Raw genomic sequence first — 8753 nt, 5'->3', positions numbered from 1 at the left:
TTGGTGGGGTGAGAAAATATCAGTGCTTTGGACGAGCACTGGGAAGTGAACTTCTGTATATTCTACTTCTGCAACTTAACACAGATAAAGTAATCCTGCCAAGGTCTCTCACCATCATGCACATTCTATCTGGCATTTCCTGCCAACAATAGTTAACAGTATTATTCTTTATGAATTGTGTATGCATTTCCCTTTGGCTCCTTACTTTTTAGGAGAAAGATAATATAGTATACTGGAAGAGAATAGAGAGTATCTTGAATCAGACCCATGTCTGGGAGCCCGAGCCATACCACAGCTAATGGCATAAAGGCTCTCCAGCAAGTCCAAACTTGTGAGTCGGTTTCCTTGCCAGGAGGGAGACTACTAGACTGTTATGCGAAGTGGCTGTACCATTTTGCATTCTATTAGCAGTGTGTGACAGTTTGTACCCTTCCAACATTTAATACTTGCTTGTATCCTTCCAACATTTAATATTGTCAGTTTTTTAAACCATCTTAATAAAGATACAGCGTAATTGAACTGAGGTTTAATCTTATATTTCTATAATGAATAAATGATGTGGACCATCTTTCCATATGATTTTGTTAACCATATATCTCCTGTGGTAAAGTATTGATTAAAATACTTTGCCTAGGAGTTCCCTTGTCACATAGCAGTTAAGGATTCAGCATTGTCACTGCTATGTCTCAGGTTCAATCCTTAGCATGGAAACTTCTGCATGTTGTGGAAGTGCCCCCCAACCCAAAGTGTGTGTGTGTGTGTATAAAATTTTGTGTAAAATTATATAAATTATATATATACACATATATATATAATTTTGTGTAAAATGATGGGGATTTGTCAAAGGTATTGAGGAGCTAGGTAAAAGAATTCTAGCCAGAGCTGAAACAATCTGAGCCATTCCAACAATAACAAAAGTAGTATTGGATTATAATCCAAAGTATAAAATAACTATCCATGAGTCCATAGTAGTATAAAATAATCAAATATTTAAATAAATGAGGGAGATGAAACAAATCTCCTGTGCAGAATAAGTCCAAATAAATTACATAGATGCTCCTGCCTGAAGGTGGTGGGACCCAACTCTTCGCTTCGTAAGCGTAAACAATATCCTTCCAAAGGGGCTCTTATAGAATCACATAGAAGGGGGAAGAAAAAGTAACTTCTGAGTGAAAACCCTGACGAACACTTCCTCCGCCTGTGATTAACATCAATAGTGGTAAGTTGCATTCACAGTTTGTACCTGTAATGTGACAAAATGACACCCTGTGGTCCTCCTCAAAACTTATAACCTCAGGCTACTCATGAGAAAAATGTCAGACAAATTTTAATTGAGCAATATTCTATATGCCTACCTATTACTCCTCAAAACTATTGCGATCATCAAAACCAAAGAAAATCTGTAACAGCCCAGAGAAACCAAAGTAGATATGACAATTAAATGTAATGTGGTAACTTGGATGGGATCCTAGCACAGAAACAGGACACAGGTAAAAAATTAAGGAAATTAAATATGGTTTAAAATATATAATGTTCAAAGTGCATTTGATAGAACGTGTGGTCTGCCACTGCGGACTGGGGAATTCCATAAATATTATTTAGGACAGGTTGGTAGATTATATTGTTCAGGTCTTCAATATCCTGACTGATTTTATGACTATATATTCTCTTGATTACTAAGGAGTGTGTACATTTCCAGCAGTCAGTGTGGATTTGTTTATTCTTTCAGCGCTATCAATGTTACATTTTATTATATTTTAGAAAGATTTCTAACATACAGAAAGAATAAAGAGCAATACAACAAATATTGGTGCCAACTTTAAAGATGCAATAAATGCTGCTATTTTATCTACTTGCTTTGGAACTAGATACCAGATACAGTTGGAAAGAATTTTGTACTCCTTCCCAGGCCCATTCCTCTCCCTCTATATGAACACCTCTGTTTTGAGGTTTATGTGTATCCTTACCATAATTTTATATTTGACTACATATTGACAACTTTTATTTTTATATGATTACATATATTTCTATATACTTATATATGATATAATTATGAATGAAAAATATATAGAATGGAAGTATACCTAAATGGAACTATTATTACACATGATTTACACTGCTATTTTATTCACTATTGTTTATTCCAGTTTCTATCTATATTGGTACAAGTGGATCCAGAACTTCATTTTTTCCATTTTAAGTTTAATGAAGTACAGTTGATTTATAATGTGATAATTTCTCTGTACAGTGAAGTGATCCTGGTATACATATGCATAATCCACTCTGGCGTAGAACTTCATTTTAATCTCAGTCCGAAAATTCCATTTTACAAAATTCTTACAGCTCATTCATCTGTTTCTCTGTCTTCAAACATCAATATTCCTCATTTTTCTATGCCGGTAGTGCTGCACAAAACATATCTGTATCAATAAGTGGAATCTTCTATTTATACAATTGGCATTTTTGACATTCAAGCTACCTTTTCTTATTATTATTCCAATAAAGTTATTTAAAATTTTGAATATAATCCTTTTATTGTTGTTTTATGATATAAAATATAATATCTTCAATTATTTGGGATTTTTTAACTTTTTGTTTTGAAATAATCATACACTCACAGGTACTTGCAAAAATAGTGCAGAAAGACCCATGTATCTGACACACAGATTTCCACAAATGTAGCATCCTATATAACTGTTTAGATATTTGCAAAACAACTTACATAAAAATATATGATGACATAAAAACCAAGAAATCAACAATGGTACATTCAATAGACCTTATTCAGATTTCACCAGTTTTATTCATTTCCTTAATTTTTAATATGGTAAAAAAAACCACTAACATAAAAAATATAATAATATCCCATTATTCAAAGTGGGATAATGAAGTCTCCTAATATTATTGTGGATCTATTTATCTCTTCAATTTTGTACATGTTTGTTTCTCATATAGTAGCTCTGATATATTTATAATATGAATTATAAGTATCAACCTGTGGATTGACCCCTTTATCATTATATAATGACCTTCTTTGTCTCATATAGTTTTTGTTTTAAAATCTAATTTGTCTGCTATTAGTGTAACCACTCTTGCTCTCTTTTTGCTACTATTTGCATAGACTATTTTTTCTATCTCCTCATGTCCACTGTATACATGTTCTTATATCTAAAGTGAGAGCTGTAGACAGTTCATATTTTGATCCTATTTTTTTCTCATCCATATGGGCAGTCAACATCATTTGATTGGGGAATTTAATCCATTTACATTTAAAGTAATAGCTGATAGGAAAGGGTGTCCTATTACCATTTTGTAATTTGATTTTGTATGTGTTACAGCTATTCTGTTCCCCATTTCCTGCATTACCGGTATGCTGTGCTCTTAATTGTTTTTTTGGCATGCTTTGATTCTCTTTTCCTTTTGTGTGTATTCTTTCAATATTTATTTGTGGTTACTGTGGCAACTACATAAAACAGCATAAAGTTATATAATCTTTTTTAGCCTGAAATCAACTTAATTTCAATCATACAAAACTTTACTCCTTTACAGCTCCGCCATGTGTTATTGATGTCACTAATGACATCTAAATATACTGTGTACCAGTTAACACAGTGTTAGTTATTTTTATGCTTTTGTCTTTTAAATCCTATAAAAGAATTAAAAGTGGAACTTAGGAATGAAATAACAAGAAGTAAGTTTTCATATGTATCCATATGTTTATCTTTATTAGAGAGCCGTATATTTTTTATGGTATTTGGTTACTTGTCTAGCATCCCTTCATTTTAACCTGAAAGACTCCCTTTAGCATTTCTTGTAGGACAGGTCTAACAGTAATGGACTCTGTTAGTTTTTATTTATCTAGAAGAGTACCAGTATCTCTAGTTTTGAAGGACAGTTTTGTAGATACAATATTCCTAGTTAGTTTATTCTTTAAGCACATGAAATCTATTATCCCACTTCCTTCTGGCCTGTAAAGTTTCTACTAATAATCTTATAGAGGTTTCCTTGTATTTATGTGATGAGGCACTTTTCTCTTGTTGCTTTCAGGATTCTCTTTGTCTTTGACTTTAGACAGTTTGATTATAACATGTGTCAGTGTGGGTCTTTTTGGATTATCTTACTTGGATTTTGTTTAGCTTCTTTTATTTTATATTTATTTCTGTCCTTAAATTTGGGTATTTTTTTTGGCCATTATTTTTTCAATTAAGCTTTCTATCCTCTTTTTCTCTCTCTTCTTGGTCTGGTTGATGGTGTTCCATAAGTTCTTTTGGCTCAGTTCACTTTTCCTTATTTTTTTCTACCTCAGACTTATCTATTTCAAATGACTTATCTTCAAGTTCAAGGATTCCTTTTTCTATATAATTAAATCTGTTATTGGATTTCTCCTCACTTTTAATTCAGTTATATTTTTCAGCTCAAGAATCTATAATTTCTTTCATTTCTCTATGTTTATGGATAATTTCATTTTATTTATAAGCCCTTTTCTTGATTTTTAGTTTTAGATATGTGTCCATGTTCCTCTGGCTCACTGAACATCTTTTTTACAGTTTTTTTATATTTGTTGCAAATAATCAGAGGCCTACTTTTCTTTAAGTTCAGTCTCTGAATTTTTTGTGCATTGTTCTTTTGAGTGGAATATGATTTCCTGTTTCTTCATACGACTTATGAATTATCACTGAGATTTGAGCACATGAAAAAGCAGTCACCTCTCCCAGTATTTACAGATGAGCTCCATTCAAGGAAGATCTTCACTAATTCGTCTAACATAAGGGGTCAGGATTCTCTCAGTCTTTTCTGGTGATATGTCTTTTCTGATTCTGTGTGCTTTTACTCAAGTTTCGCACGAATGTGGCTGCTTTTTGAATGTCTTAATTTCTCCTAAAAGTTTTACCACTGCATCTTTTCAGATGCCTTGGATTTCTATAGCCTTCTGCTGCCCATAATCATCTTCCCCCAGGAGTTCATGGCTCTGCAGAGCCCCTGTAGCTCTAAAGCATCACAACACCTGCCACTAGTATATAAGCCAGGTATCTAAACGGTGCCAGAGTTCTCATCATTGCTCTGAATCAAGTGAGATAAATCAGTCTGTGCAGCAGCCTCCAGACCAATTAAAACATTACAAGCAAATGTCCTGCTTTTCCTTATGTTCAAAGGGAGAGTCAGGAATTTGTCAGTTTCCTTCTAACCATTCTGTGCTGCACTAGAGAGGAGGTGAATCAAGGGCCAAGAAATCTATTATTATTGTGAGTGAAGCTTTTTTTCGGTTAGGCATTTGCTTGGTTGCTACAGTTCCTTAACTTCTAGAACACATATAAAGCCATTTTGCTTCATGTATAGTTGCTTATTCATGGTTCTGTGGGGAAAATGAGGGCCTGGGATGTCTTATCTAGCATCTTGCTGACCTCATTCCCTCACTAGTTTTTTTTATATGTACTCACTATATATGTGATGTGTGTGAGTGTGTGTGCAAGTTAAAATCACAATGACATAGTATACCTAGAAGAATGGCTAAAATTTAAAAACTTATCTTAGCAATTTTTGGCAAGAATATGTTGGAACTGGTACTCTCATACACTACTACTGAAAATGTAAGATTGCACAAGCACACTATACAAGTTTGGTATTTTCTAAAAAGTTAAACATGCAACTACTAAATGATTTAGCAGTTCCACTGTTAGTATTTAACCCACAGAAAAGGAAATGTATTCCCTACAAAAATTTTAGACTAATGATCATAAGAGCTCCATTTTTAATCATCAGTATCTGGAAATAACTCAAATGTTCACTTTGGTTTGTAAACTGGCCCCTGTACACATTGGGCAAGGACAGACCATCTTTGGCAGACTGCTTCAGATTGGTAGGTGGTAGGTTTAATCAGCAAGGGAGCATACCTGTGGGACTTGTCTTAGGTGGTTATAAGACAAGTAGATCTCTGCATCCATCTCCCAGGATCTTAAATGTTTACATAGAGGCCCTAGCTGGGTTCAGTCATGTATACTGTCCAGATGATCTCAACAACACATCGCTCTCTCAAGTTTGCATCCTTGCAAAGGGAAAGGCTCCCATTGCAGGAATAGTGTGCAGAGCCCATTCCAAGAACAGAGGAGATTCCAATTGCCTGGAACTGCTTGTGGGTCAACTGGTAGTCACATCCTTTTGAAGACCTCCATCAATGGTCCAAGAGCAGATATATAGATAAACAAATGGTGGTATATCTATACAATGGATATCACTTAGCAATAAAAAAGGAATGCACTACTGATGTACAGTAACATGGATGAATATCAAAATAATGATTCTGAGTGAAAGAAATCAGAAAGAGTACATACTATGCAATTCTATTTATATACGTTTCTAGGAAATGCAAACCAATCTAAAGTGATAGAAAGCAGATCAGTGGTTACATGGTAATGAAGATGGAAACAAGATGCGGAAGGAAGAGATTATGAAAAGGCACAAGCAAATTTTTTTTCTGGAGGGATAGATATGTTCACTATACTTGGATCAGTGGCTTCACAGGCACAAATATATGTCAAAATTTGCCATGTTATACAGTTCAAATATCCCCAATTTGTAGTATTCAAGTATTCCTCAATAAAGCTACTTTTTAAAAACTGCCTGCCCAGAGCAGCCTGACAGCTCCAGCTAATCTTAGTTTTAATGTTACTTGGTTGATGGCAGTACTACTCTAATTTTACATATTTGGTGAATCTCTTGAAGCATTATCTTGTTTCTCTTTTGTTCCAGTGGTCAATTCAACTGCCCCGATCCAATATCAAATGGTATAAATTGATATTTTTTGTAATATGTCACTTTGCATGTATCATGCAAAATTCCCTCATCATTCTTTAACTTTAGAAATATCATGGCTATTCTTGGCTCATTGCCATACTATAGACATTGTAGAATTAAATGATGAAGTTCCAGAAAAAATAAAGTTAGGATTTGTTTAGTTTCACTGAATTTTTAAAACACTTTGGGGAGAAACAATGTTTTTCTAACATTATTAAATCTTTCTATGCATTAATAAAAGATATCTCTCCAGTAATTTAGATCTTCTTTAATATTTTTTATGAAATTTTCATAACTTTCTACATGAGAATTGCATTCATTTTCTGTTGTATTTACTCCTAAGTTTAATTCTTTTCTAATGTGAATGGTATATGTTATTAAATAAACATTTTATGAAAGTATAGCACTCATACAGAAATCTGCACAGACCATTTTATGTGCAGGTCATCCATTTTTACACTTGTTATGGGTTAAAAATGTGTCACCAAAAATATATGTTTAAATTCCCATGCTTGCGAATATGACCTTTTTTGGAAATAGAGTGGTTGCAGATGTAATCAAGTTAAATTAGGTCAAAGCGATCTATTTGCAAATAGAATCTTTGCAATGTCGTTAAGAGGAAGCCTAATAAAATGATGAATCTCTTTCTAAAAAGAAGGACATTTGTAAGTGACCCAGAGAAAGAATAAAACATGGTGACGGAGTCAAAGACTGGAGTGATACAGAGACAAACTAAGAAATGCCAAGGAGTATCAATACCCACCCAAAACTAGGAAGAGGCAAGGGAGGATTAAATCAGAGTCTCAGACAAAGCTCGGCTCTGGTGAACTGTGATTTTGAACTTCTAGCCTATAGAACTATGAAAAAATAAATTTCTGTTGTTTTAAGACACCCAAGCTGTGGTACTCTGTTATGACTGCCCCAGGAAGCAAATGCAAGACCCATGTGGCCAGCATGCAGATTATTAAGAACGATGTTACCATTACCTGAGAAATACACCTTGGACATTGTCTCTGGGAATGACTTCTCATCAAGGTATTACTCATTTCCATTATTACTCCTTCTGGGAATACATCTACATTGCATAATGCTTGTCCTAATTTCCAACATCAGAGATTAGATTGATCTGGTTTCACTTTTTATAAAAAAATGGAATTTCCAAGATGAAATATTTTGTGTCTGGTTTCTTTTGCTTAAAATTATGTTCATGACATTAATCTACAATGAACAGGTAGTTTTAGAAGAAATACCATAAAGAGATCTCAGATTCATGGATAATAAGGAATTATAAACTTAAATAACACAAGACAACATTTTTATTAATAAAGATTTTATTGGCAAAGTCAAACAGATTGGTAACACACTGGGTGGTAAAGATGTGAGGAGGCAGGCACCCTTGAACATTGTTATTTCAATATGATGGATGTTCAGTTTCTATTTGAACAAAAAATATCAATTAAAATTTAATAGACATAAATTTTCACACAGAAGTTGCACTGATGGATATTTACCCTTTAGATATATTCTATGGCAAATAAACCTTTATTAAGTTCTATTTATTGCCAAATTTTTATGTAATTACAAAATTCTGGGACAGACCTGAATATTCATTAAAATAAACTCATTAAATAAATTTTGGTACATCCATTTAGTGTTACACTTGCAACTGCTTACAAAAAGTGAAAAAGCTCTTTGAAACAATTGACAAGATAATTTTTAAATTAAAATATAAAGAAACAGGACTGTTGATCACAACTATGTAACATCTGGTTTAGCATATATCAGGTATGTAATTGTGTTTTCCTGGAATATATCTGTAATAATACCTAGGAAACTAGTTATCTATTTGCCTCTGAGAAGGGAACTAGGTAAATAGAAAATAAGATGAGTAAAGAGACTTTGTTCATTATTTCATGCTTCATATTTTGAACATGCAAATGTATTAATTACCTATTCAAGTG

Source organism: Sus scrofa, chromosome 5 (assembly GCF_054392235.1).
Source record: "Sus scrofa isolate SSC_HxYL_T2T_F1_AM1 chromosome 5, Sscrofa_HxYL_maternal_Yorkshire_Landrace_v2.0, whole genome shotgun sequence".
Taxonomy (NCBI): domain Eukaryota; kingdom Metazoa; phylum Chordata; class Mammalia; order Artiodactyla; family Suidae; genus Sus; species Sus scrofa.
The sequence above is the reverse complement of the archived record's forward strand: the minus strand, read 5'-3'. Positions refer to the sequence as shown.